The sequence below is a fragment of the Aegilops tauschii genome, chromosome 4, assembly GCF_002575655.3.
Source record: "Aegilops tauschii subsp. strangulata cultivar AL8/78 chromosome 4, Aet v6.0, whole genome shotgun sequence".
NCBI lineage: Eukaryota > Viridiplantae > Streptophyta > Magnoliopsida > Poales > Poaceae > Aegilops > Aegilops tauschii.
In genome coordinates, this window is record NC_053038.3 from 493,225,032 (window position 1) to 493,252,408 (window position 27,377).

Genomic DNA, 27,377 nt, shown 5'->3' on the forward strand with positions numbered 1-27,377 from the left:
GAAAGGGGTGCTTCGGATCGGGAGTAACCACTTTTGAAAGGGCAAAGGGGGGAAGGACATAGGAAAGAGGGATGCCTACAAAAAATCAATTGATTCATCATGGTAGAGAAGAAAAACGGCGCACGGACCGTACTCGAGCTTCGGATCAATGTCCCCAGAAGCAAGGAGTATGCCTGCGTGTTTCGACGAGAACACCGAAAAAACCTAATTCAGCTCTACATAAGATAGCAAAAGTACGGTTGAGCAATCGACATGATATATTTGCTCACATTCCAGGCGAAGGTCATAATTCGCAGGAACATTCTATAGTCTTAGTCAGAGGAGGTAGAGTGAAAGATTCGCCAGGTGTGAAATCCCATCGTATTCGAGGAGTCAAGGATTTGCTGGGAATTCCGGATCGTAGAAAGGGAAGATCTAAATATGGTGCAGAAAGACCTAAATCGAAATGAATGGAAGATGCCTCTAGAACTTTTTGGTTCTTTTTGGGGGGCGATATGGAAGCAACTAGCTCCCTTTCCCTTATTACGTTACCATTTCTCTCCGCTATTCTTCGCTTAGAAGGGCTTGACTTACTTAACTTACCGCTTTCCCGAAACTAGCTAAAAAAGGGTCAGGTATACCCGCCTGATGAGATAGGGTTTTTTCTAAAGCGGGAGCTGCTGTCGGTATGGGCAATTTCTTAAGTTCTTTGATTGATTCCATCCCCGAGTGCTACCAAAGTTCCTCTAATTCCTCAGCCAGATATTTCCCTTGCCAGACTTTCCCGATAGCGGAATCGATAGATGTTACCACGGAGCGGTACCTAGCAACCTTCATTCCTGCTTTTCCGTCTTGCCTTTGCTACTTGAGAGAATGCCTTTGACCGAGCAGCTCTTCCACTCATTTTATTAGCAATCAAACCTCTTCCCTTCAACTCGTACCGAAGGCTATGTCCCAGTAAGCATTTCCTCTGTTTCCTTGTTTCCCACCTCTGACCTTCCACTATGACATGACCAGTCCACTAATAAGTCAGGTATCTCTGAAAAGTAAGACCATCCTCTTCCCTTCGTCAATAGAAGAACTCCAACCATGCTTTCTTGAAATAGCAGTTATTGTCTTCCTGGTCAGCTTTCGACGAGTGACTCTTGGTTGCGGGGCCAGGGGGGACCTACTATCTACTTAACCGCTAGGCAAAGAGGGAGGAGCCAGGAAGCGGGCGTTTAGTGAGGAAGAGACAAAAAAGCATTTCGTCGATAAAGATGAGTGCTTTCGATTGGCTTGTTGCACTAAAGCTGCGAGGTTCTTTGATCGAATCAGCTCTTTGCGTTTACTTTCATCCCATCCCACTCTCTTTCTTCTTTCATTTTAAGAAAAAAAGAAGGAATTTTAAAATCCTTATCCTTCTATACAATCCAATCATGCAGTCTAGCTCTACTTTACAACGATATATCTAGCTTTTAGTTTTGTTGAACTGCGCTTATCTCAGGAAATGAGGATAACTTAACGGAGCCCAAACTCATTTGAAATAGGTTTTCTAGCCTTTGGCTTAAATAAAAGATCCAGCTAACTTGTGAGATAGAGTTGTCTTCCTGGCTGGAACAGGATGGTACCTTATGACTTCAACTGGAAATGGCTTGCATGGATCCAAAAAAAACTCAAACCAACTATTCAACAATTAGTGGGACCTAGAATGAAACTACCATTGTCTTCCCATACTCATCTACATCAACCACCGGCTACAGAGGGAGCTAGCCTGGAAAGAAAAGGAAATGAATGGAGGGGTATTTCTCTGGTAAAATCCCTTCATTAAAGACACACTCAAAAATAGTTTATTTCAAAGAAAAGGAAATACCACTGAAGAAGATCTTACTTTTTTGGCATTAACTGAAAGCCCAGACACTCTGTTAAAATGAGTCATGATACTAGTAAGCTCTTGGATAGAATTCAGATCACCATCGCTGAAAAAAAAGGATCATCTGCAAAGCACAGATGGTTGAGTCTGAGCCTCAACCAGCCTTTGTGAAAAAACTAGATTGCAGCTGATTTTTATGCTTCAAAGCCCTATATTAGAGTTACGACCGTCCACCAATAGAATAGAGACAGCAAAAGAAAGGGACAATATATTGGAATCTAAAGCCAGGGAGCTTCTAAATAGCCGGGGAATTAGCCTGGATGATGATGAAGACATCTCCCGGGCAGCAGATCTTATTTTATATGGGAAAAGGCGCGATCAAGAACTATGCAATCCGGGCCTTAAACCGTGTAACCTCCAAAACCTGGAAGGACTTCCTGGATGAATTAAGAAAGTTGAGTGGGCCATTTAGTTTATATAGATGAAATAGAATATATAAAAAGTTTGATCTATTCTATTGAAATAGAATACCCTAAAAAAGTTTTCTAAACGTGGGCCACCATTTGTATTTCGACGAAATGCTATCACCCAGAAAACAGAGATTGAAAGGATAGTAGAGGAGCTGTTGCAAAATGCTGTAATCAGGCCCAGTACAAACCCCAAAGCAGCTCTGGTGTTGAAGAAAGATGGAACCTAGAGAATGTGTTTCGACTATCGAAAACTAAATGCAGCAACTATGTTTTCCAAATACCCCATTCCTATCATAGAAGACCGGCACTTTTGGATGAGGTGTGAACTAAGATAGATTTGAGGGCTGGTTATCACCAAATAAGAATGAAAGGAAGAGGATATCTACAAAACAGCCTGAAGGACCGGCTTTTTGAATTCAAGGTGATGCCCCGGCAACCTTTCAACAACTCATGAATAGTGTTTTTAAAGAGATGTGTTGGAAAGGGGTATTGGTCTTTTTCGATGACAGTCTAGTGTACAGTTCTACCATGGTGGAGCATCTCAAGTTGCTAGAGGAAGTGTTCCGGCAAAACAAACTTTTTGTGGGTGAGCCAAATTTCATAAAGGAAATACATTATTTATGAAATTGGGGTATCTACTAATACAAACAAGGTAGAGGGCATGACAGCTTGGCCAGAACCAGCCAATGTCAGAGAACTCCGAGGGCTGCAGGGGTTATTACAGGAGGTTTGTACCGGGGTATGGAGCTATCAGCAGGCCTTTAACTGAGTTGTTAAAGAAAGGTATGGAAAAGAAGCCAGAAAAGCATTTCTCAAGCTCAAAAGTGCTAAGATATGGTGATGCCTTTGAACGTTGCCTGGGAGAGCGGCTCAAAAGAGTTGGGACAGACTAGAAGCTTTGAAGCTTTGAAGTTTATGTTCTTTAAAAAGATAATAGCTTTGAAGTTTATGTTCTTTAAAAAGATAATAGCAATCTTGACTTAAAAGGGTCAAGATCCCCGTGAAGGAATGCTGATTGAACATCGAGCTGATAAAGAGGGAGTGCCATACCCAAGATACTCCATTAAAGGAAAGGTATGCTTGTCCTGATTTACAGGATCTGCTAGAGATAGATGCACGCCACGAGATAACCACCCGCGCGGCCGCCAAATTCCGATTGGCTATGTCGGTATCATCATGCGTCTTGAAACCTGTGGCGGAGCTACATTCAAAAGCATGGGCGGGCTAGTGAAGAGAGGCCCAATTTTCAGATAATTATGACCCGAATTTACCCTTAGGCTCAGTCTGTTGTAGCAAAATTGGGCGGGCCATGGAGCATTTTGCTTCAACGTAGCTCCACCACTGCTTGAAACCACTTGGCAAGCTTCAAAGTGCAAACAGCAACCTCACTTTATATTTTATTTGCCTTTGTGGGCCATGAATTTCATGACACAATCTAGATTTCTACAACAATTCCAAGCCAGACCAGTTCAGTTAACTAGCATCTTCTGCAGCTCTGCTGACTATTGAAAAAATCCCAGGCGCACAAATCCAATGCAGTTGTCGACATAGTTCAACATTACATGTAGGTCGGTAAGGCTAAAAAGATTGTGCTAATTAGGGGGTAATTTTGCCTGAAGACTGACATGGGGCCATCGAAGGTCTCATCTCATACTGAATGGATTCAACCTGTTTCCTCAAATCCGTGGGCTGCTTGGTCAGTTTTTGGCGCCACAATCGATTCAGATCCTGTGTAAACAAATTAAAACAGTGGATTTCTGAATTGATAGATAAAAACAAAAATAGAGAAATGTGGATCTGTCTGTGCTAACTTCATACTCCCTCCGTCCGGGTTTATTAGGCCCCATATTATTTTGAGCCAAAGTTTGACCATGCATTTCAATAATAAAATGTAGACTATATGTCACAAAAACTATGCCATAGTAAACCTATTTGAAATGCAAATCCAACTATATACTTTTTCTGCATTATACTTTTTTATATTTTTAGTCAAATACATAGTCAAAGTTGGATCCAAAATACAATGGGGCCTAATAAACCCGGACAGAGGTAGTACAATCGCAACAGTGGATTGAATGCAAATGCCTCAGATTGTAGGTTTATTTCAAAGCAAAAAGCTGCAAAGTATATTTAACACCATCACCGGCAGATTGCTCCAACCAACTTACTAAACCAAGCTGATAGCACCAACAAAATCCCAAACAAAATGATCCACTAAGAAAAGCTGCCTCAGTGGTAGTGACAATCAAAACAGACAAAAGAAAATACCTAAAATTTGAATTGGCTTGGAAAACAGAAAACATCAGAGAGATTCCCATTATAGACTTGGTCCATCATACCAATTACATGGTTCTGATGTCCCTGTCTCGGTGGCATCACCTGCTTCCATGGATTTCCATCCAAGATCCGAATTGACAACTAACAATGAAAGAACAAAGAAAACAGAGACAACAGAACAAACAATATTTCATATGATTTGCCACCCTATTTAAGATTAATAATGTTTAACAACAAAAGAATCTAAAATTCAGCTTATATTTTAAGCTAGTATACCACAGTAAATGATAGACCATCGTAATATAATTATTATACCGTATAAACATTCCAAAGGTAAGGCCAACCATTCGTCGACCAGTTTGTGCACCCTACGTTCCAGTGAGTGAAATATATCAAAGGCAAGAAAGATCAGATGCAACAAAAACAACAAAATAAACTAGGGAAATCATCATGGCTCAGACATCCAAGGAAGGAATTAGCAGCATTAGCTCTCAAGCCTGGCAGGGCGAAAGCTCTTAGGCGGCATCTGCGAATGTTTAGAGAAACAAGCCTTAGTTCTATCATCATCGCCATTGATTTCCCAGTAAAACTACACAAAATATTACAGGGAGGCAATAGGTGTAATCACAAAAAACGGCTCTGTGTACCGACTGAATCACAGCCACAGGTTCCTATCAAATGTGAAAATCTTTGTTGGCACAATGTAGCATCTCCGGTCAAGGCTTGTGGCTACCTGAGACGTGGCATCGGGCCCAAGAAAACAGGAAAAAAGAAAGGTTGCAAGAGAACAGGCATCATTGCTTAGTCCCTCAGAGACCCGTTTCAAATCACACACACAGCTGAATCAAGCCAGTGCAAATGGTATTCCATCCCAGAGCAAACCACAGAGGTTATGATACAGAGATGGACACTTGCAGAAGCAGAGAAGCGGCTGCTGTTTACAGTGTCATACGGCACTTCCTGGTCTAGTGCTCTTCACAGGGACAAGATGTAGTACAAAAAGGAAAGAATGACACAACTTCAAGCAATGTTCAGTGGAAAGATAAGTCGTTTTTCGGTTTGGGGGCTCGCGGTGACAAATGCCACCACTGCCAAAAACCTATATGAATCATCATCGCATCACAAAAACAGAGGAAACAGAAATGAAATTAACAGAAGATGATGGAAGGTAAAGGCTTCAGTCTGAAACAACATGAATCGATCAATGGCGGACGAATCCGCCTCAGCTAAGATCCTTTCGGACCTGAATGATCACCAGCCAACAATTACATGTATAATTATTCATGGAAATATAATTACATGTTACATGTATTTGATATTGTAGAGTTTAATAGTGTATATACATGGTCAAACTTAAAACAACTACTGTGCATACAATTTGAGTGCAGAATCACTAAGCGTACAATTTGAGTGCAGAATCACTAAGCGTACAATTCGAGTATCCAAACCTGAATGGATGCAAACCCAAATAAACTGATTTACCCACTTTTAAGTAAACTAGATTCCATCGGTCCATCATTTCGTACAGATTCGAGGTTCGCCCCTGAGAATTTCAAGAAGAAAGCAATCCATACCAAGTAATGAAAAACGAAGGAGCCTGCAAAACAAGTTGCAGTTTATGAATTTAGTCAATTTTAAGTAATTTTTATGCTCGATGAATCATTCTGTAGATCAAATCAAGAGATCAAAAACTATTATCAACTGTAGCGAAGAAACAAAATCAAGTGAATAGGATTACACATGCGCATAGTATAATCATACTCGATCATTTGGGGAAAGGATCCTCAATTCCATTAAGAGAAAATTTAGTTTGGGGGAAATAATAATAAGAAAGTGGATGGATCAGATTTCTGGCTTGGAATCCTGATGGGATTACATTTGCGCATAGTATAATCATAGTCGATCATTTGGGGAAAGGATCCTCACACCCATCCAAATTTCAAACGAACAGGAATACAATGTAACAATGGATCAGATTTCTGGCTTGGAATCCTGATGGGATTACAGTTGCGCACAGTATAATCATAGTCGATCATTTGGGGAAAGGATCCTCACTTCCATTCAATTTATTTTCACGACGAAACAAAACAGAAAGAAAAAAAATACAAGAACATGAGACAAAAGAATCGCGTACATGGTACGACGAGATGGATCAGATTTCTGGCTTGGAATCCTCTGATAAAGGATTACATTTGCGCACAGTATAATCATGGTCGATCAGCTGGGGAAAGGATCCTCACTTCCATCTACATCCAGAACGAGGAAACGAAACTCAACACAGCAGCAAGATCAAATCTGACGGGGGATGCATCACACAAACGAAACGAATCGAATTGCCAAGAAGATAACAACGGTAGAAAGAAATAGAAAAAAAAGCTAAAGGATCTGCGCAGAACAGAGGGCGAGAACCGGGCGGCCGCGGGAGACGACGGAGGACCATGGGAGACTGGAGGACTGCGCTATATATGGGGGTTGTGGGCGCAGGAATCGTAAACCCTAGCTCGCATCGAACGGGGGAGGTACCGCCACGTCTGCGGGTTGGATTAGGTTGCGTTCCCTCCTGCGACTACCGACGGCGGCGAGAGTTATTCGGGCCTTGCTGTAACCCGGCCCATTGTGTACTATGTATCTGGGCCTGTATTAGTTAATTTTCCCATCGATCGCTAAAAAAAGTTATTTTTTTCCACCGTCACCTCAAAAAAAAAATTCCTATCACTATGTCCGCTTGATTTTCCATTGCAAGAGCCAACCTCGCATTGTATCATGGATCAGGAAGTTGCGACGCTAATGTCCAGATGGACCAATGCCCTACAGGGTCAGAGAAGAAACCGTCACACTAAATGATGATAAATCTCAACGAAAAACCACGTCCTGAACACAACTTTCGCCAACACCACGACGACGGGGGAGGAGCAAGAAACACAAAAAGTGACCCTTTTCTTTTGAAGTACGGCCCTTGAAGGCTTTTATTCATTCATCGATCGTACATAGTCTGAATGCACCTCGACACTCAAGAACTCATGGATACAACTGAAAATTACATCGTCCATGTCTGAAAGCAGAGCATGCTGAGCTAATTTGTGCGCCACATCATTGGCGTCTCTACTAATATGGTTCAACTCGAATCCCTGAAAAATGAGAGATAGACCTTCATCTCTCTAATAACGAGACCTACATCTGAGAATCGCTCCTCTTATTCCACTCGTCCGCTAGGGTTTTGCAGTCTATTTCAATTTGAACATTGGTCCATCCTTGCTCCAAAGCAAAACAACATCGCATTGCGGCACGCCAAAGCTTCTCCAACCAACGGGGAGGTAGTTCCTAAATAGTGTTTATACCTAGCTGCAAGAAACGAGCCGTGATTATCACGCGCTATCATCGAGCCTCCCGACTCCCTAGTAGCCATTTGCGTTGCTATGTCTGTATTCACCTTGACAACTCCTTCGGCAGGTGGACGCCAAAACGGCCGTTCATGAAGTGCCACCTTTTCCTTTCCTGGAATATCAAGAACTCTGATCATCTCTTGGACCAGCTCCATTGAGCGAATTGGCTGGTACTGGACCTCCCCATGTGAATATTAGTTTCTGCTATTCCAGACCGCCCACATCACCGTAATTGCAATTTCTGCTTTTTCCTTGGACAGATAGTGGGGATCCAGAATATCTCTAGACCAAGTCTCTGGAACCATATGAGGTAGACTGATTCCAAAAAACTTTTCCGCCTCAGCCCACTACGTCCTGGCATGGACGCACTATACCAGTGCATGTAGCAGAGTTTCATCCTCATGCCCGCACAACAAGCACGTAATCTTCATTCACATGTCTCCAGAACGCTTTCAAAACCCGCCACCAAAACACATGTATCTTAGGTTGCACTCTAAGCTTCCACATCGCTCTCCAGCTTTCTTCTCCGCTTGAGGAGCTGGTTGGAGTTCCACTAGAATTGTGTTGCCGCTCCTTCAACTCTCTATACGCTGAGCGCACTGTATAAGCTCCAGACTTATCCCAAGCCCACGCCCAGTAATCACCTTCAGTTAACTGCGGTCTTGGAATATTCAGTATGGCTTCGGCATCCGAGGCAATGAACGACCTCCTCACGAAGTCCGCGTTCCATTGCCCTGTTTGGTCATCTATTAAATCTGCAACCAGCTGAACAGGTTCATCCAATAACCTGCAAATAGGTTTCATACTAGTGGTTCCACTAATCCATTGATCATGCCAGATCTCCGTGGATCTTCCATCCACCACTCGTCGAATAAGACCCTGCTTCAGGGCCTCTCTTTCCTGTATGATAGCGCGCTAGGTGGAAGAGGCATTAGTCGGGCATCCGGCTTGTAAGACATCCCCCTCCGGGTAGTATCTCCCTTTTAGAACCCTTGCACAGAGACTATATATCAGGGTTAATCAGCAGCCTCCACGCCTGCTTTGCCAACATTGCATCATTAAAGAGCTCTAGGTCTCTGAAACCTAGTCCTCCTTTAGATTTTGGAATAGCCATCTTCGACCAAGATTGCCAGTGCATACCTCTCTTATCCAGTGTCCCAGCCCACCAATACTTGGACATGACCGTCATTAATGTTTGGCACAAACCTTTAGTGAGCTTGAAGCAGCTCATAGAGAAGGTCGGTAGTGCTTGGACCACTGATTTAAGATGCACTTCTTTACATGCGCAAGACGCATTCCTATAACTCCACCCTTGTACCCTTGATCTGGCTGACTCCACCAAGTGTTTGAAATTATGTTCGGTAATCCTACTAGCTGTTGTAGGCAAACCAAGGTACTTCTCAGCTAGGGCCACTCGATGAATTTGCAGGGCATTCCAGACCCCCCTTATCACAGACGCCCCACAGTTTGGGCTAAAGAAAACTGAACTTTTCGACTTGTTTGCACACTGACTAGACCCCCTGGAATAGGCATTCAGGATTTCATTGAGGCGATGCGCACTTCGACTATCCGCCTTCATAAATACAAGGCAATCATCGGCAAACAGTAGATGGGAAACCCACGGCGACATGAGCCCCGCTCGTATCCCTCTGTCAATCCATCCTCCGTCATAATTTTTTAACATACATAATAGCCCTTCTCCGCACAGAAGAAACAGGTAAGGTGAGATAGGATCCCTTGCCTAAAACCCCTGGACGGACGAAACGATGGTAATAGATCTCCATTTACTTTCACTTGGTAGGTTACTGAATTCACACATTTCATTACCAAGGAAATCCACGCTTCTGAAAAGCCCAAACGGTGCATCCTTGCACATATTCCCATTCAACACGATCATATGCTTTCATCATATCTATCTTTACCGTGCACCATCCTTGCTTCCCCTTCTTCCTCTTCATAGCATGCACACATTCATAAGCCGTCAGAATATTGTCTATTATCAGTCTCCCCGGCACAAAGGCACTTTGCTCCTCTGCAATGATTTAATCGAGAATTTCACAGAGATGGTTAGCCAACACTTTTGAGCAAAGTTTGTAAATGAAATTACAGAGAGAGATAGGCCTATATTGGGTAATATTACGAGGATTTTTAACCTTCGGGATTAAAACAATAACTGTTTTGTTCACCACTTCAGGCATATGGCCACCATTAAGAAAATTAAGAACTGCTCATGTCACATCATCACGGTTTAGGTGCCAATGCTTTTGGTAGAAGCCGACATTAAAACCGTCCACACCTGGCACTTTAGAAGGCGCCATCATAAACAGAGCCAGATCCACTTCTTCGGCCTTAAAAGACCTTAGCAAGCGATCATTCATTAGAGGCGTCACTTTTTCCTGAACATGGTGTAGCACCTCCTCAACAACTAGCTCCTCTTGAGCCATATATAGTTCTATATAAAACCCTTGAATCTCTGCTTGGATGTCCTCTTTTATTTCACATACTATCCCGTGGGCATTTTTCAACACTGTTATCCTGTTTCTTGTCCGCCTAGCTGTTGACTGTGCATGGAAGAAACCAGTGTTTCTGTCACCCGCCCTCAGCCAACCCACCCGCGATGTTTGCCTTGCCATGATTTCCTCACGGAGGAGCAATTCATTTAGCCGTCTCGCAAGTTCCTTCTCCCTCGGAGAGGATCCCTTGTATAAAGAGTTGTTCTTTTCCTTCTCAAATTCCTTTCGGATCTTCTTAAGTTTTCCGCGAACATCTCCGAACTTCTTACTCTTCCAGTCTGTCAAATGGCTCTGCATTGAATTAGATTTGCGTTAAGGTCAAGAAGAGAAAACTCCTCATTCACATGCAACCATCCATCAGACACTGCTTGTACATGCGACTCATCGCGCTGCCAGGCATCTTCATAAACAAAGCGATGCGGGCCCCGCCCCTCATCTGCATGCAACTTAACAATTTTTGCGGAAAGCAGACAATGGTCAGACCGAGGAGAAGGGATATGCCTCACCCTTGTTGCCTCATACAAATTCAAGAACTCTTGATTAGCCAGGAACCTATCCAGTCGCACTTTAACATTAGCTTGGTCATCCTGCCTATTGTCCCATGCGTATGGGATACCAGTGAATCCCAAATCTTGAAATCCACATAAGTCGATCACCTCCCGGAACCCTGCCATTTGCCATTCCGCCCTCACATTCGAGCCAAAGACTCAGAGTTATCAACTATTTCATTGAAATCGCCCCCACAAAGCCATGGCAGATCATCCTGCGCAACCAACACTATCAACTTATTCCAACTTTGAGACCTCTCGCTCCTGCGAGCCTTGGCATAAAAACCGGTGAACCTCCACCTTTTATTATCACTTCCTATATTCTGGACTGTTACATCGATATGTTGATATGATACATTGTTTAGGGTAAAATCTACCTCATGTGACCAGAACAAGGCTAAATCTACCTCACTCGATCTTTGTTTCACTCAAAAAGACCAGGGCGGCCGCTTCCAACCTCACCAAGTGGTGAAGTTCACGAACTGTCTCCGGGTTCCCAAGCCCGCAACAATTCCAAACAAAGCAATTCATTGGTCCCGGTGGGCTGGTACGCAGCCTCCACCATATTTTGTGTGCTAGTCTCCCCCTCCGCTTTCTTCTTCTTAGAATCCCTGCTATCCTCCTTACTATCATTGGACACCTCTGATTCACTAGTCCTCTTCTTATTCAAAGTCTCCTGATCCACCAACATAAGTGGAGGTCTACGACCGCCATCATCCATGTTCACTCTCCTATAAACATGATTCTTCCCATTTCCTCTGCCCCGTTGAGATGGAACACCTCTCCCAGTACCACCTCCACCACGAGCATTAAACTGATACACTACATTTTTAACTCGCCCAGATGTAGACTTGTCAGGCGAAGTAACTTCCTCTCCTTTCTCCACTTCCTCGTCTTCCCAGTCCTCCTCAGCAAACTGGTCATCCGCTGGGCCTCCATAAACCCATGCAGGTCCACTACCCCAGCCCTTCTTCCTTATAGGCACTCTGAGATTTTCCCCATATTGGAGCCTCCCATAGGCATCACGACCTGCCGGTGTTGGACAAACGTGTCTTCATGTCCAAGTATTCCGCAGGAAAAACAAAAGTATGGCAGAGCCTCATATTGAACATCATAGAATATATCCTATTTGGTTTTCGCCGATTCTAACCTTACCCATCTCATCAATGGTTCCTACACATTAATCTAGACCCGTGTCCTCAATGCTTCCCCATATGCAAGACCTTTCGCATCCACATCAATCCTAATAACCTTCCCCAATAGCTGAGCTATCTTCTGTGGCCATGGGGACCGTCTAAGGTTGAAGGGTAAATTGATAACCCGAGCCCAGATCTGAATCATCTCGAACTCCAGATCATATGGCCTTTGACTCTCATCAAAGATTTGTAGCACTACCGCATGCTTGCCCACAATCGATGGTCCTCCCTCGAGGATCCTGTGTCGGTCCCTCTTCCCTTCAAATCTTGCCACAAACATATTATTACCTGCAGAGCTGAATGAGAGTCCCCTTGAGTTGCCCCAAGCAGGCCTCAAAGCTTCAACAATAGTGTTTACATGAAGTACCCTCATGTGTAGCACCTTGCCCACCACCGCCACTATTGGCTCACCTTGATTTCCATCCTGATCATCCACCACCAATTTTGCACTCACTCTATCTGTCAGATTCACCTTCTCCATCATCTTCTCCATCACCTCTCTCTCCTTGCCAGCCGCCGATGAAGTCGACATCTCCGTCGATCTCCCATTGCCCCACCCTAGTCCCTCCCGAGTGCACCAAGGGTGGGTAGGATCACTAGGGTCCCCCGTGATCACCCCGAGCACAATCCCAAAGAGGAACAAGAGGATCGGGGACTAAGAGGGGGAATCACGGGAAGAAACTCAAAGAGTGACCTGATGCATTAGAGAGACATCCATGGGGAGAAAAGGATGCCAAATCCTCATCCATGTCACAAAATGGATGATGGGACATCAACTCGGTCCCTAAAGGTGTGTTTGGTTTAGCTCACGGGATGGAACGAGACGGAATCTTGAGTGGAGAATGTGTAATGTGCTCGTACCTCCGATTCAAAGGAATTGCCCTGTTCCTCGTCTCATCTCTCACTCGCCATCTATGCCGCCTCTTCCTCGTCTCTCTCTCTCCCTCTCAATCGACGTTGTCCCTCGTCTTCCTCTCATTTATGGTGGGCACGCGGCTAACGACCTGGAAGACGAGCAGCGGCGGTGGCCAGTGCTCACTGCTCAGGTCGGGTGACACCGGCGGGAAGGCGACAACCGGAGAGATGGGCTACGGCGGCCGAAGGGAAGGCGACATCAGAAAAAGATGAGCGATGGTGGCCGGCGCGGGCGGCACCCACAGCTGGAGAAACTGCTCGATTTGGTCTTGGCGAAGGCGAGGACACGGAGCAACGTCATCCTCCACATGCCTTCTCCATGAAAGCAACGGTGTGATTTCTTGGCTGTGTAGCCAGGGACGGGCCCACCTCAATTCAAGGGTATTCAGTTGAATACCCATTATTTTTGTCCAAAAACTAGGTATATCTAGTGTATATCATATGTATATACAAGGGAAAGAAAACGAAACAGATGAAAACCGTTCTAGCTTACCAATTCGAGTGAATAGCATAAAACTACCACAATTCGCGTTAGGGTTCCAGAAAACTACCACAAATTTGTTTATGACTGATAACTACCAGATTCAGTGTCGGCTGTTTCAAAAAACCCAAATCGCTGAGTGCTTTGCAATTGATCACGATTATTACAAGTCGGGCCCGCACCTAAATAAACCGTCTGTTTGACCGTTTGAAAAAATGAAAAAACAATCAGGTCCCTATAAGCTTTTTTAAAAAAGCAATCGGGTCCCTATACGTTTTCAGAAAAAGCAATCGGGTCCGTGAGGAGAAGTCGCGTTCCAGGGCGGAGCTCCTTGCCCGCAGTGGCTGCTCCTTGTTGGGAAACGCAGTAATTTCAAAAAAAAAATCCTACGCACACGCAAGATCCATCTAGGTGATGCATAGCAATGAGGGGGGAAAGTGTTGTCCACGTACCCTTGTAGACCATAAGCGGAAGCGTTATGACAACGCGGTTGATGTAGTCGTACATCTTCACGATCCGACCGATCCTAGCACCGAAGATACGACACCTCCTAGATCTGCACACGTTCAGCTCGGTGACGTCCCACGAACTCTAGATCCAGATGAGGTCGAGGGAGAGTTGCGTCAGCACGACGGCGTGGTGACGGTGATGATGAAGCTACCGGCGCAGGGCTTCGCCTAAGCACTGCAACAATATGACCGAGGTGGAAATCTGTGGAGGGGCACCGCACACGGCTAAACAATCAACTTTGATGTCCTAGGGTGCCCCCTGCCCCCGTATAGAAAGGAGCAAGGGGAGGGGGCCGGCGGCCTCATAGGGTGCGCCCCAAGGGGGGAATCCTACTCTTACTAGGAGTAGGTTCCCCCTTTCCTAGTCCAACTAGGAGGGGAAGGAAAGAGGAGGAGGGGAGAAGGAAAGAGGGGTCGCCCCCCCCCAATCCCTAAACCAATTTGGTTTGGGCCTACGGGGGGTGCGCCCCACAGCTCCCTTGCTGCCCTATATTTCCACTAAGGCCCATGAAGGCCCATTGACCCCCCGGGGGGTTCCGGTAACTCCCCGGTACTCCGGTATTTATCCGGTGACCCCCGGAACCTTTCCGGTGTCCGAATATAACCTTCCAATATATCAATCTTTATGTCTCGACCATTTCGAGACTCCTCGTCATGTCTGTGATCTCATTCGGGACTCCAAACAACCTTCGGTACATCAAAACACATAAACTCATAATACCGATCGTCATCGAACGTTAAGCGTGCGGACCCTACGGGTTTGAAAACTATGTAGACATGACCAAGACTCATCTCCAGTCAATAACCAATAGCGGAACCTGGATGCTCATATTGACTCCTACATATTCTACGAAGATCTTTATCGGTCAAACCGCATAACAACATACGTTGTTCCCTTTGTCATCGGTATGTTACTTGCCCGAGATTCGATCGTCGGTATCATCATACCTAGTTCAATCTCGTTATCGGCAAGTCTCTTTACTCGTTCCATAATGCATCATCCCGAAACTAACTCATTAGTCACAATGCTTGCAAGGCTTATAGTGATGTGCATTACCGAGAGGGCCCAGAGATACCTCTCCGATACACGGAGTGACAAATCCTAATCTCGATATATGCCAACTCAACAAACACCTTCGGAGACACCTGTAGAGCATCTTTATAATCACCCAGTTACGTTGTGATGTTTGATATCACACAAAGTGTTCCTCCGGTATTTGGGAGTTGCATAATCTCATAGTCAGAGGAACATGTATAAGTCACGAAGAAAGCAGTAGCAATGAAACTGAAACGATCATAATGCTAAGCTAACGAATGGGTCTTGTCCATCACATCATTCTCTAATGATGTGATCCCGTTCATCAAATGACAACACATGTCTATGGCTAGGAAACTTAACCATCTTTGATTAACGAGCTAGTCAAGTAGAGGCATACTAGGGACACTCTGTTTGTCTATGTATTCACACATGTACTAAGTTTCTGGTTAATACAATTCTAGCATGAATAATAAACATTTATCATGAAATAAGGAAATAAATAATAACTTTATTATTGCCTCTATGGCATATTTCCTCCAGTCTCCCACTTGCACTAGAGTCAATAATCTAGTTCACATCGCTATGTGATTTAACACCAATAGTTCACATCACCATGTGATTAACACCCATAGTTCACATCGCCATGTGACCAACACTCAAAGTGTTTACTAGAGTGCGTAATCTAGTTCACATCGCCATGTGATTAACACCCAAAGAGTACCAAGGTGTGATCATGTTTTGCTTGTGAGAGAAGTTTAGTCAACGGGTCTGCCAAATTCAGATCCGTATGTATTTTGCAAATTTCTATGTCTACAATGCTCTCCACGGAGCTACTTTAGCTAATTGCTCCCACTTTCAATATGTATCTGGATTGTGACTTAGAGTCATCCAGATCGGTGTCAAAGCTTGCATCGACGTAACTCTTTACGATGAACTCTTTATCACCTCCATAACCGAGAAATATTTCCTTAGTCCTCTAAGGATAATTTTGACCGATGTCCAGTGATCTACTCCTAGATCAAAATTGTACTCCCTTGCCAAACTCAGGGTAGGGTATACAATAGGTCTGGTACACAGCATGGCATACTTTATGGAACCTATGGCTGAGCATAGGGAATGACTTTCATTCTCTCTCTATCTTCTGCCATGGTCGGGCTTTGAGTCTTACTTAACTTCACACCTTGAAACACACGCAAGAACTCTTTCTTTGACTGTTCCATTTTGAACTACTTCAAAAACTTGTTAAGGTATGTACTCATTGAAAAAACTTATCAAGCGTCTTGATCTACCTCTATAGATCTTGATGCTCAATATGTAAGCAGCTTCACTGAGGTCTTTCTTTGAAAAACTCCTTTCAAACACTCCTTTATGCTTTCCAGAAAATTCTACATCATTTCCAATCGACAATATGTCATTCACATATACTTATCAGAAAGGCTGTAGTGCTCCCACTCACTTTCTTGTAAATACAGGCTTCACCGCAAGTCTGTATAAAAATATATGCTTTGATCAACTTATCAAAGCGTATATTCCAACTCCGAGATGCTTGCACGAGTCCATAGATGGATCGCTGGAGCTTGCACATTTTGTTAGCACCTTTAGGATTGGCAAAACCTTCTGGTTGCATCATATACAACTCTTCTTTAATAAATCCATTAAGGAATGCAGTTTTGTTATCCATTTGCCAGATTTCATAAAATGCGGCAATTGCTAACATGATTTGGACAGACTTAAGCATCGCTACGAGTGAAAAAATCTCATCGTAGTCTGATGACCCACAAGTATAGGGGATCTATCGTAGTCCTTTCGATAAGTAAGAGTGTCGAACCCAACGAGGAGCAGAAGGAAATGATAAGCGGTTTTCAGCAAGGTATTCTCTACAAGCACTGAAATTATAGGTAACAGATAGTTTTGTGATAAGATAATTTGTAACGAGCAACAAGTAACAAAAGTAAATAAGGTGCAGCAAGGTGGCCCAATCCTTTTTGTAGCAAAGGACAAGCCTGGACAATTTCTTATATGAAGGAAAACGCTCCCGAGGACACATGGGAATTATCGTCAAGCTAGTTTTCATCACGTTCATATGATTCGCGTTCGGTACTTTGATAATTTGATATGTGGGTGGACTGGTGCTTGGGTGCTGTCCTTACTTGGACAAGCATCCCACTTATGATTAACCCCTATTGCAAGCATCCGCAACTACAAAAGAAGTATTAAGGTAAACCTAACCATAGCATGAACACATATGGATCCAAATCAGCCCCTTACGAAGCAACGCATAAACGAGGGTTTAAGCTTCTGTCACTCTAGCAACCCATCATCTACTTATTACTTCCCAATGCCTTCCTCTAGGCCCAAATAATGGTGAAGTGTCATGTAGTCGACGTTCACATAACACCACTAGTGGAGAGACAACATACATCTCATCAAAATATCGAACGAATACCAAATTCACATGACTACTAATAGCAAGACTTCTCCCATGTCCTCAGGAACAAACGTAACTACTCACAAAGCATATTCATGTTCATAATCAGAGGAGTATTAATATGCATAATGGATCTGAACATATGATCTTCCACCAAATAAACCAACTAGCATCAACTACAAGGAGTAATCAACACTACTAGCAACCTACAAGTACCAATCTCAGACTTAGAGACAAGAATTGGATACAAGAGATGAACTAGGGTTTGAGAGGAGATGGTGCTGGTGAAGATGTTGATGGAGATTGGCCCCCTCCCGATGAGAGGAGCGTTGGTGATGACGATGGCGATGATTTCCCCCTCCCGGAGGGAAGTGTCCCCGGCAGAACAGCTCCGCCGGAGCCCTAGATTGGTTCCGCCAAGGTTCCGCCTCGTGGCGGCGGAGTCTCGTCCCGAAAGCTTGCTTATGATTTTTTCTCGGACGAAAGACTTCATATAGCAGAAGATGGGCACCGGAGGGCCACCAGGGGGCCCACAAGGCAGGAGGGCGCGCCCCCACCCTCGTGCCCAGGGTGTGGGTCCCCTCTGGTATTTTCTTCGCTCAGTATTTTTTATTATTTCCAAAAATAACTTCCGTGGAGTTGCGCAGAATAGGTCTGTAATATTTGCTCCTTTTCCAGCCCAGAATTCCAGCTGCCGGCATTCTCCCTCTTTATGTAAACCTTGTAAAATAAGAGAGAATAGGCATAAGTATTGTGACATAACGTGTAATAACAGCCCATAATGCGATAAATATCGATATAAAAGCATGATGCAAAATGGACGTATCATAGTCAACACCTTGAACTTGTCGAAAACCTTTTGCGACAAGCCGAGCTTTGTAGATAGTAACACTACCATCAGCGTCCGTCTTCCTCTTGAAGATCCATTTATTCTCAATGGCTTGCCGATCATCGGGCAATTCCACCAAAGTCCATACTTTGTTTTCATACATGAATCCTATCTCAGATTTCATGGCCTTAAACCATTTTGCGGAATCTGGGCTCATCATCGCTTCCTCATAGTTTGTAGGCTCGTCATGGTTAACATGACTTCTAGAACCGGATTACCGTACCACTCTGGTGCGGAACGTACTCTGGTTGACCTACGAGGTTCGGTAGTAACTTGATCTGAAGTTTCATGATCATCATCATTAACTTCCTGTAATTGGTGTAGGCATCACTGGAACTGATTTCTGTGATGAACTATTTTCCAATTCGAGAGAAGGTACAATTACCTCATCAAGTTCCACTTTCCTCCCACTCACTTCTTTCGAGAGAAACTCCTTCTCTAGAAAGTATCCATTTTTAGCAACGAATATCTTGCCTTCGGATCTGTGATAGAAGGTGTACCCAACATTTTCCTTTGGGTATCCTATGGAGACACATTTCTCCGATTTGGGTTCGAGCTTATCAGGTTGAAACTTTTTCACATAAGCATTGCCGCCTGATAACCCACAAGTATAGGGGATCGCAACATTTTTCGAGGGTAGAGTATTCAACACAAATTTATTGATTCGACACAAGGGGAGCCAAAGTCTCAAGTATTAGCAGTTGAGTTGTCAATTCAACCACACCTGGATAACTTAGTATCTGCAGCAAAGTATTTAGTAGCAAAGTAATATGGAAGTAACGGTAACGATAGCAAAAGTAATATTTTTGGGTTTTGTAGTGATTGTAACAGTAGCAACGGAAAAGTAAATAAGCGATGAACAATATGTGAAAAGCTCGTAGGCATTGGATCGGTGATGGAGAATTATGCCGGATGCGGTTCATCATGTAACAGTCATAACATAGGGTGACACAGAACTAGCTCCAATTCATCAATGTAATGTAGGCATGTATTCCGAATATAGTCATACGTGCTTATGGAAAAGAACTTGCATGACATCTTTTGCCCTACCCTCCCGTGGCAGCGGGGTCCTAGTGGAAACTAAGGGATATTAAGGCCTCCTTTTAATAGAGTACCGGACCAAAGCATTAACACATAGTGAATACATGAACTCCTCAAACTATGGTCATCACCGGGAGTGGTCCCGATTATTGTCACTTCGGGGTTGCCGGATCATAACACATAGTAGGTGACTATAGACTTGCAAGATAGGATCAAGAACTCACATATATTCATGAAAACATAACAGGTTCAGATCTGAAATCATGGCACTCGGGCCCTAGTGACAAGCATTAAGCATAGCAAAGTCATAGCAACATCAATCTCAGAACATAATGGATACTAGGGATCAAACCCTAACAAAACTAACTCGATTACATGATAAATATCATCCAACCCATCACCGTCCAGCAAGCCTACGATGGAATTACTCACGCACGGCGGTGAGCATCATGAAATTGGTGATGGAGGATGGTTGATGATGACGATGGCGACGGATTCCCCTCTCCGGAGCCCTGGACGGACTCCAGATCAGCCCTCCCGAGAGAGTTTAGGGCTTGGCCGCGACTCTGTATCGTAAAACATGATGAATCTTTCTCTCTGATATTTTTCTCCCCGAACACGAATATATGGAGTTGGAGTTGAGGTCGGTGGAGCTCCAGGGGGCCCATGAGTCAGGGGCGCGCCCCCCACCCTCGTGGAAAGGGTGTGGCCCCTGGCCTTGATTCTTTCGCCAGTATTTTTTATTATTTCCAAAAATAATCCCCGTGAAGTTTCAGGTCATTCCGAGAACTTTTGTTTCTGCACAAAGATAACACTATGGCAATTCTGCTAAAAACAACGTCAGTCCGGGTTAGTTCCATTCAAATCATGCAAGTTAGAGTCCAAAACAAGGGCAAAAGTGTTTGGAAAAGTAGATACGACAGAGACGTATCAACTCCCCCAAGCTTAAACCTTTGCTTGTCCTCAAGCAACAGTTGACAAACTGAAAATGATAAAGAAAAACTTTTACAAACTCTGTTTGCTCTTGTTGTTGTAAATATGTAAAGCCAGCATTCAGGTTTTCAGCAAAGATTATGACTAACCATATTCACAATAACATTTAGGTCTCATGTTTACTCATATCAATGACATAATCAACTAGCGAGCCATAATAATAAATCTCGGATGACAACACTTTCTCAAAACAATCATAATATGATATAACAAGATGGTATCTCGCTAGCCCTTCCTGAGACCGCAAAACATAAATGCAGAGCACCTTTAAAGATCAAGGACTGACTAAACATTGTAATTCATGGTAAAAGAGATCCAATCATAGTCATACCCAATATAAATTAATAGTAATGGATGCAAATGACAGCGGTGCTCTCCAGCTGGTGCTTTTTAATAAGAGGGTGATGACTCAACATAAAAGTAAATAGATAGGCCCTTCGCAGAGGGAAGCAGGGATTTGTAGAGGTGCCAGAGCTCGATTTTGAAATAGAGATAAATAATATTTTGAGCGGCATACTTTCATTGTCAACATAACAACCAAGAGATGGCAATATCTTGCATGCTACACACATTATAGGCGGTTCCCAAACAGAATGGTAAAGTTTATACTCCCCCTCCACCAACAAGCATCAATCCATGGCTTGTCCGAAACAACGGGTGCCTCCAACTAACAACAGTCCTGGGGGAGTTTTGTTTGCAATTATTTTGATTTGATTTGCATAAAGCATGGGACTGGGCATCCCGATGACTAGCCATTTTCTCGTGAGTGAGGAGCGGAGTCCACTCCTCTTGAGAATAACCCACCTAACATGGAAGATACGGACATCCCTAGTTGATACATGAGCTATTCGAGCATACAAAACAGAATTTCATTTGAAGGTTTAGAGTTTGGCACATACAAATTTACTTGGAACGGTAGGTAGATACTGCATATAGGAGGATATAGTGGACTCATATGGCATAACTTTGGGGTTTAAGGGATTGGATGCACAAGCAATATTCCCACTTAGTACGAGTGAAGGCTAGCAAAAGACTGGGCAGCGACCAACTAGAGAGCGACAACAGTCATGAACATGCATTAAAATTAATGAACATTGAGTGCAAGCATGAGTAGGATATAGTCCACCATGAACATAAATATCGTGAAGGCTATGTTGATTCTGTTTCAACTACATGCGTGAACATGTGCCAAGTCAAGTCATTTGAATCATTCAAAGGAGGATACCACCCCATCATACCGCATCACAACCATTTTAATAGCATGTTGGCACGCAAGGTAAACCATTATAAGCTCCTAGCTAATTAAGCATGGCATAAGCAACTATAATCTCTAATTGTCATTGCAAACATGTTTATTCATAATAGGTTGAATCAGGAACGATGAACTAATCATATTTACAAAAACAAGAGAGGTCGAGTTCATACCAGCTTCTCTCATCTCAATCAGTCCATCATATATCGTCATAATTGCCTTTCACTTGCACGACCGAACGATGTGAATAATAATAATAGTGCACATGCATTGGACTAAGCTGGAATCTGCAAGCATTTGGTAAACAGGAGATGACAAGGCAATATGGGCTCTTGGTTAAATCAACAATAATGCATATAAGAGCCACTTTAACAATTTCATTATGGTCTTCTCCTATCGACCCCCAAAGAAAAGAAAAGAAATAAAACTATTTACACGGGAGAGCTCCCAACAAGCAAAAGAAGAACAGGAAATCTTTTTGGGTTTTCTTTTTAATTACTACTACTACAGCATGGAAAGTAAACTAGCTAAAAGCTACAACTATTTTTTTTGTTTTCTTAAGGTTTTTCAGACACACAGGAAGAAATCATAAAAAGGAAAATAAACTAGCATGGATATTATAGTGAAAAATTATGAGCACCGACAACTAGCAATGAGTGTGTGAACATGAATGTAATGTCGGTGAGAGATACGTACTCCCCCAAGCTTAGGATTTTGGCCTAAGTTGGTCTATTGCCACGGCTGGCCTGGCGGATATCCAAAGTTATAGCTGGGGTCGTACTGAGATGCAGCAGTTATTGCATCGTGGGCTACAGCTTGGAGGCGAGCTATCTCAGCCCTCCTCTCGTACTCGTTTGCCTCCTCCCTGGTTATGAAATATCTCCCCTTTGCCTGAAAGTCAAAGAAGGTAGAAGAAGGAAGAGCGACGTGATAGGTGCGTCGTCTGTCAAAGATTAGTCGGTACTGGAGGAACTGATTGTTCCTCTCAATAAAACGATGACGAACCATAGCCTCATAATCTAAATAAGCAGGAGGCAACTCAATATCATCCTCACGTATGGGTATATTTAGAAAATTAGCTAACAGGTTGCATAAATTCCACCAAAGAAATCTCCATTAAATCTATTATTATGCAACCTATGTGCAATAATGGCTCCTAAATTATAATGTTTATCTCCTAATACATCACTCCTGAGAACACTGAGGTCGGGGACACACATGTGACATGCTTCATCCTTACCATTTATGCACCTACCTATGAAGAGAGCAAAATAATGTATAGCAGGAAAATGAATGCTCCCTATGGTAGCTTGTGCTATGTCTCTAGATTCCCCCACAGTTATATTAGCAAGGAAATCTCTAAATTCAGATTTGCGAGGTTCACTAGAACTACCCCATTGTGGAAGTTTGCAAGCAGTATTAAAATCCTCTAAGTCCATAGTACAAGAATTTTCATAAAGATCAAACAAGACAGTTTGAGAATTGCGTGACGATGAAAATTCAAACCTCCTCACAAAGGAATCAGTGAGATAGTGGTAATGACGACACTTATCTGCCTCGAAGCTCACAAGATCAGCATTACGCACTTATGCATTAAATTCTTCCTTGATTCCTGCTCGATCCATGAAGTCCTCTGAAGGCCATTCACAAGCCCGCACTTGAGCTTCCCTTGGTGGTTCATCGTCGGCATCGCGCATTGCGAGCCTGGGTCCTTGCTTCCTTGAAGGGCCACCTTGGTACATTTTCCTAAACATATTTCTTCCTCTGAAAAATTTCTGAAAATTTTAGTAACTTCAAATAAAAGTGAACCAAACTCAACAAAACTGATAGCAACTACTCCCACAAGTGCCTAGAAACTATATCATGCATTAGAACTACTCGGAACCATATAAATTTGACATGCAAGCTCAAGAACATGGTCACCTAGGCAGCACAAATTTGCAATGAATAAAGCACTAGAACAAAAACTAATTGGACCATTAGAGGAGTCATATACCAAGGAACAATCCCCCAAAGCAGTTTTGTGAGAGGTGCTTCGAGCAAGGAGATCGAAAATCGCAGCAAAATGAGCTAGAACTTGTGCTTGAGCTGGTTGGTGATTTTTTTGGAAGGAAGAAGGAGTGTGTGGGTGCAGGAATAAGTGGAGGGGAGCCACCATGGGCCCACGAGGCAGGGGGCGCGCCCAGGGGGTGGGCGCGCCCTGGACCCTCGTGGCCAGGTGCTTGCTCCCCTGCTGTGTTCTCAGTGCAAGATATTCTCAAATATTCCAGAAAAAAAATCATATTTCAATTTCGGGGCATTTGGAGAACTTTTATTTTCGGGGTATTTTTTTATTGCACGGATAATTCAGAAAACAGACAGAAAATACTATTTTTGCTTTATTTCAACTAAATAACAGAAAATAAAAGGAGGGTACAGAAGGTTGTGCTTTCTAACTTCATCATCTCATGCTCATCAAAAGGAATCCACTAACAAGGTTGATCAGGTCTTGTTAACAAACTCATTCCGAATAACATGGAACCAGAGAAATTTCGAATAACACTATGTTACCTCAATGGGGATATGCACATCCCCAATAATAAGAATATCATATTTCTTCTTGACAGTAGGTAGAGGAAATTCAAAACCTCCAAAAATAATCGATGGAATTTTTCCAATAGAGTTGATACTATGAACTTGAGGTTATTTCCTCGGAAAGTGTACCGTATGCTCATTACCATTAACATGAAAAGTGACATTGCCTTTGTTGCAATCAATAACAGCCCCTGCAGTATTCAAAAAGGGTCTTCCAAGAATAATAGACATACTATCGTCCTCGGGAATATCAAGAATAACAAAGTCTGTTAAAATAGTAACATTTGCAACCACAACAGGCACATCCTCACAAATACCGACAGGTATAGCAGTTGATTTATCAGCCATTTGCAAGGATATTTCAGTAGGTGTCAACTTATTCAAATCATGTCTACGATATAGAGAGAGAGGCATAACACTAACACCGGCTCCAAGATCACATAAGGCAGTTTTAACATAGTTTCTTTTAATGGAGCATGGTATAGTGGGTACTCCTGGATCTCCTAACTTCTTTGGTATTCCACCCTTAAAAGTATAATTAGCAAGCATGGTGGAAATTTCAGCTTCGGTATCTTTCTTTTATTTGTAACAATATCTTTCATATACTTAGCATAAGGATTCATTTTGAGCATATCAGTCAAACGCATACGCAAGAAGATAGGTCTAATCATTTCGGCAAAGCGCTCAAAATCCTCATCATCCTTTTTCCTGGATGGTTTGGGTGGAAAAGGCATGGGTTTCTGAACCCATGGCTCTCTTTCTTTACCGTGCTTCCTAGCAACAAAGTCTCTCATCATAACGTTGATTCTTTGATTGCGGGTTATCAAGATCAACAGCAGGTTCAATCTCTACATCATTGTCATTGCTAGGTTGAGCATCAACATGAACATCTTCATTAACATTATCACTAGGTTCATGTTCATTACCAGATTGTGTTTCAGCATCAGAAATAGAAATATCGTTGGGATTCTCAGGTGTGTCAACAACAGGTTCACTAGAAGCATGCAAAGTCCTATCATTTTTCTTTTTCTTCTTTTTAGAAGGAGTAGGTGCATCTAAATTATTCCTCTGAGAATCCTGCTCAATTCTCTTAGGGTGGCCTTCAGGATACAAAGGTTCTTGAGTCATTTTACCAGTTCTAGTAGCCACTCTAACAGCAAAATCATTATTCTTACTATTCAATTCATTGAGCAAATCATTCTGAGCTTTAAGTACTTGTTCTACTTGAGTGGTAACCATATAAGCATGTTTACTAATGAGTTTAAGTTCACCTTTAACTCTAGACATATAATCACCCAAGTGTTCAATCATATAAGCATTGTGTTTCAATTGTCTACCAACATAAGCATTGAAGTTTTCTTGTTTGACAATAAAATTATCAAACTCATCTAAGCATTGGCTAGCAGACTTATAACGGGGAATATCACCTTCATCAAATCTATAGAGAGAATTTACCTTTACTACCTGTGTCGGGTTATCAAGACCATGTGTTTCTTCAATAGGTGATGGATTAAAATCATGTATTTCTTCAACAGGCGGTAAATTAAAATCATGTATTTCTTCAACAGGCGGTAAATTAAGACCATGTATTTCTTCAACAGGAGGTAAATTCTTAACATCTTCAGCTTTAATACACTTTTCTTTCATAGATTTCTTTGCCTCTTGCATATCTTCTGGACTTAGAAATAGAATACCCCTTTTCTTAGGAGTTGGCTCAGGAAGTGTCCAATTATTTTCGTTGGTCAACATATTATTCAATAGAATTTTAGCTTCATCTGGTGTTCTTTCCCTGAAAACACAACCAGCACAACTATCCAGGTGGTCTCTGGAAGCATCGGTTAGTCCATTATAAAAGATATCAAGTATTTCATTTTTCTTAAGAGGATGATCAGGCAAAGCATTAAGTAATTGGAGAAGCCTCCCCCAAGCTTGTGGGAGACTCTCTTCTTCAATTTGCACAAAATTATATATTTCCCTTAAAGCAGCTTGTTTCTTATGAGCGGGGAAATATTTAGCAGAGAAGTAATAAATCATATCCTGGGGACTACGCACACAACCAGGATCAAGAGAATTAAACCATATCTTAGCATCACCCTTTAATGAGAACAAAAATATCTTAAGGATATAATAGTAGCGAGTTTTCTCATCATTAGTGAACAGGGTAGCTATATCATTTAATTTGGTAAGATGTGCCACAACAGTTTCAGATTCATAGCCATAGAAAGGATCAGATTCAACCAAAGTAATTATATCAGGGTCGACAGAGAATTCATAATGCTTATCAGTAACAAAGATAGGTGAAGTTGCATAAGCAGGATCATATTTCATTCTAGCATTCAGAGTTTTTTGTTTAAGCTTAGCTAATAATTTCTTAAGATCACTTCTATCATTGCAAGCAAGAAAGTCTCTAACAGTTTCTTCATCCATAACATAACCCTCAGGCACAACAGGCAATTCATATTTAGGGGGAGAATCTTCATCATCACTTTCATCAATATTATCAGTTTCAATAATTTCATTCTCTCTAGCCCTAGCAAGTTGTTCATCAAGAAATTCACCAAGTGGCACAGTAGTATCAAGCATAGAAGTAGTTTCATCATAAGTATCATGCATAGTAGAAGTGGCATCATCAATAACATGCGACATATCAGAATTAATAGCAGAAGCAGGTTTAGGTATCGCAAGCTTACTCAAAACAGAAGGTGAATCAAGTGCAGAGCTAGATGGCAGTTCCTTACCTCCCCTCATAGTTGAGGGATAAATTTTTGTTTTCGCGTCTTTCAAGTTCTTCATAGTGACCAACAGATATAAATCCCAAGTGACTCAAAGAATAGAGCTATGCTCCCCGGCAACGGCGCCAGGAAATAGTCTTGATAACCCACAAGTATAGGGGATCGCAACAGTTTTCGAAGGTAGAGTATTCAACCCAAATTAATTGATTCGACACAAGGGGAGCCAAAGAATATTCTCAAGTATTAGCAGCTGAGTTTTCAATTCAACCACACCTGGATAACTTAGTATCTGCAGCAAAGTATTTA

At 42.7% G+C, this 27,377-nt stretch overlaps 1 long non-coding RNA gene, 8 other non-coding genes and 1 pseudogene across 9 annotated transcripts; all 10 read right to left on the reverse strand.

Annotated features, from left to right (window-relative positions):
- Positions 1-3,672: 3,672 nt before the first annotated feature.
- On the reverse strand, positions 3,673-7,001 carry LOC120963130 (uncharacterized). The gene is made up of 2 exons (XR_005755106.3): positions 6,713-7,001; positions 3,673-6,175 (listed from the first exon to the last, which is right to left on the reverse strand). It is a non-coding gene; the product is annotated as an uncharacterized lncRNA (long non-coding RNA).
- On the reverse strand, positions 4,380-4,453 carry LOC120963684 (small nucleolar RNA Z267). Its single transcript, XR_005755434.1, has one exon. It is a non-coding gene; the product is annotated as a small nucleolar RNA Z267 (small nucleolar RNA).
- Positions 4,598-4,687, reverse strand: LOC120963687 (small nucleolar RNA R44/J54/Z268 family). Its single transcript, XR_005755437.1, has one exon. It is a non-coding gene; the product is annotated as a small nucleolar RNA R44/J54/Z268 family (small nucleolar RNA).
- Positions 5,030-5,150, reverse strand: LOC120963738 (small nucleolar RNA SNORD14). The gene has a single exon (XR_005755484.1). It is a non-coding gene; the product is annotated as a small nucleolar RNA SNORD14 (small nucleolar RNA).
- Positions 5,195-5,331, reverse strand: LOC120963707 (small nucleolar RNA snoR2/U65). The gene has a single exon (XR_005755456.1). It is a non-coding gene; the product is annotated as a small nucleolar RNA snoR2/U65 (small nucleolar RNA).
- Positions 5,383-5,563, reverse strand: LOC120963682 (small nucleolar RNA Z112). The gene has a single exon (XR_005755432.1). It is a non-coding gene; the product is annotated as a small nucleolar RNA Z112 (small nucleolar RNA).
- LOC120963636 (small nucleolar RNA Z103) lies at positions 6,288-6,372 on the reverse strand (annotated as a pseudogene).
- LOC120963634 (small nucleolar RNA Z103) lies at positions 6,416-6,510 on the reverse strand. Its single transcript, XR_005755390.1, has one exon. It is a non-coding gene; the product is annotated as a small nucleolar RNA Z103 (small nucleolar RNA).
- On the reverse strand, positions 6,545-6,639 carry LOC120963633 (small nucleolar RNA Z103). The gene has a single exon (XR_005755389.1). It is a non-coding gene; the product is annotated as a small nucleolar RNA Z103 (small nucleolar RNA).
- LOC120963632 (small nucleolar RNA Z103) lies at positions 6,726-6,824 on the reverse strand. Its single transcript, XR_005755388.1, has one exon. It is a non-coding gene; the product is annotated as a small nucleolar RNA Z103 (small nucleolar RNA).
- Positions 7,002-27,377: the final 20,376 nt, after the last annotated feature.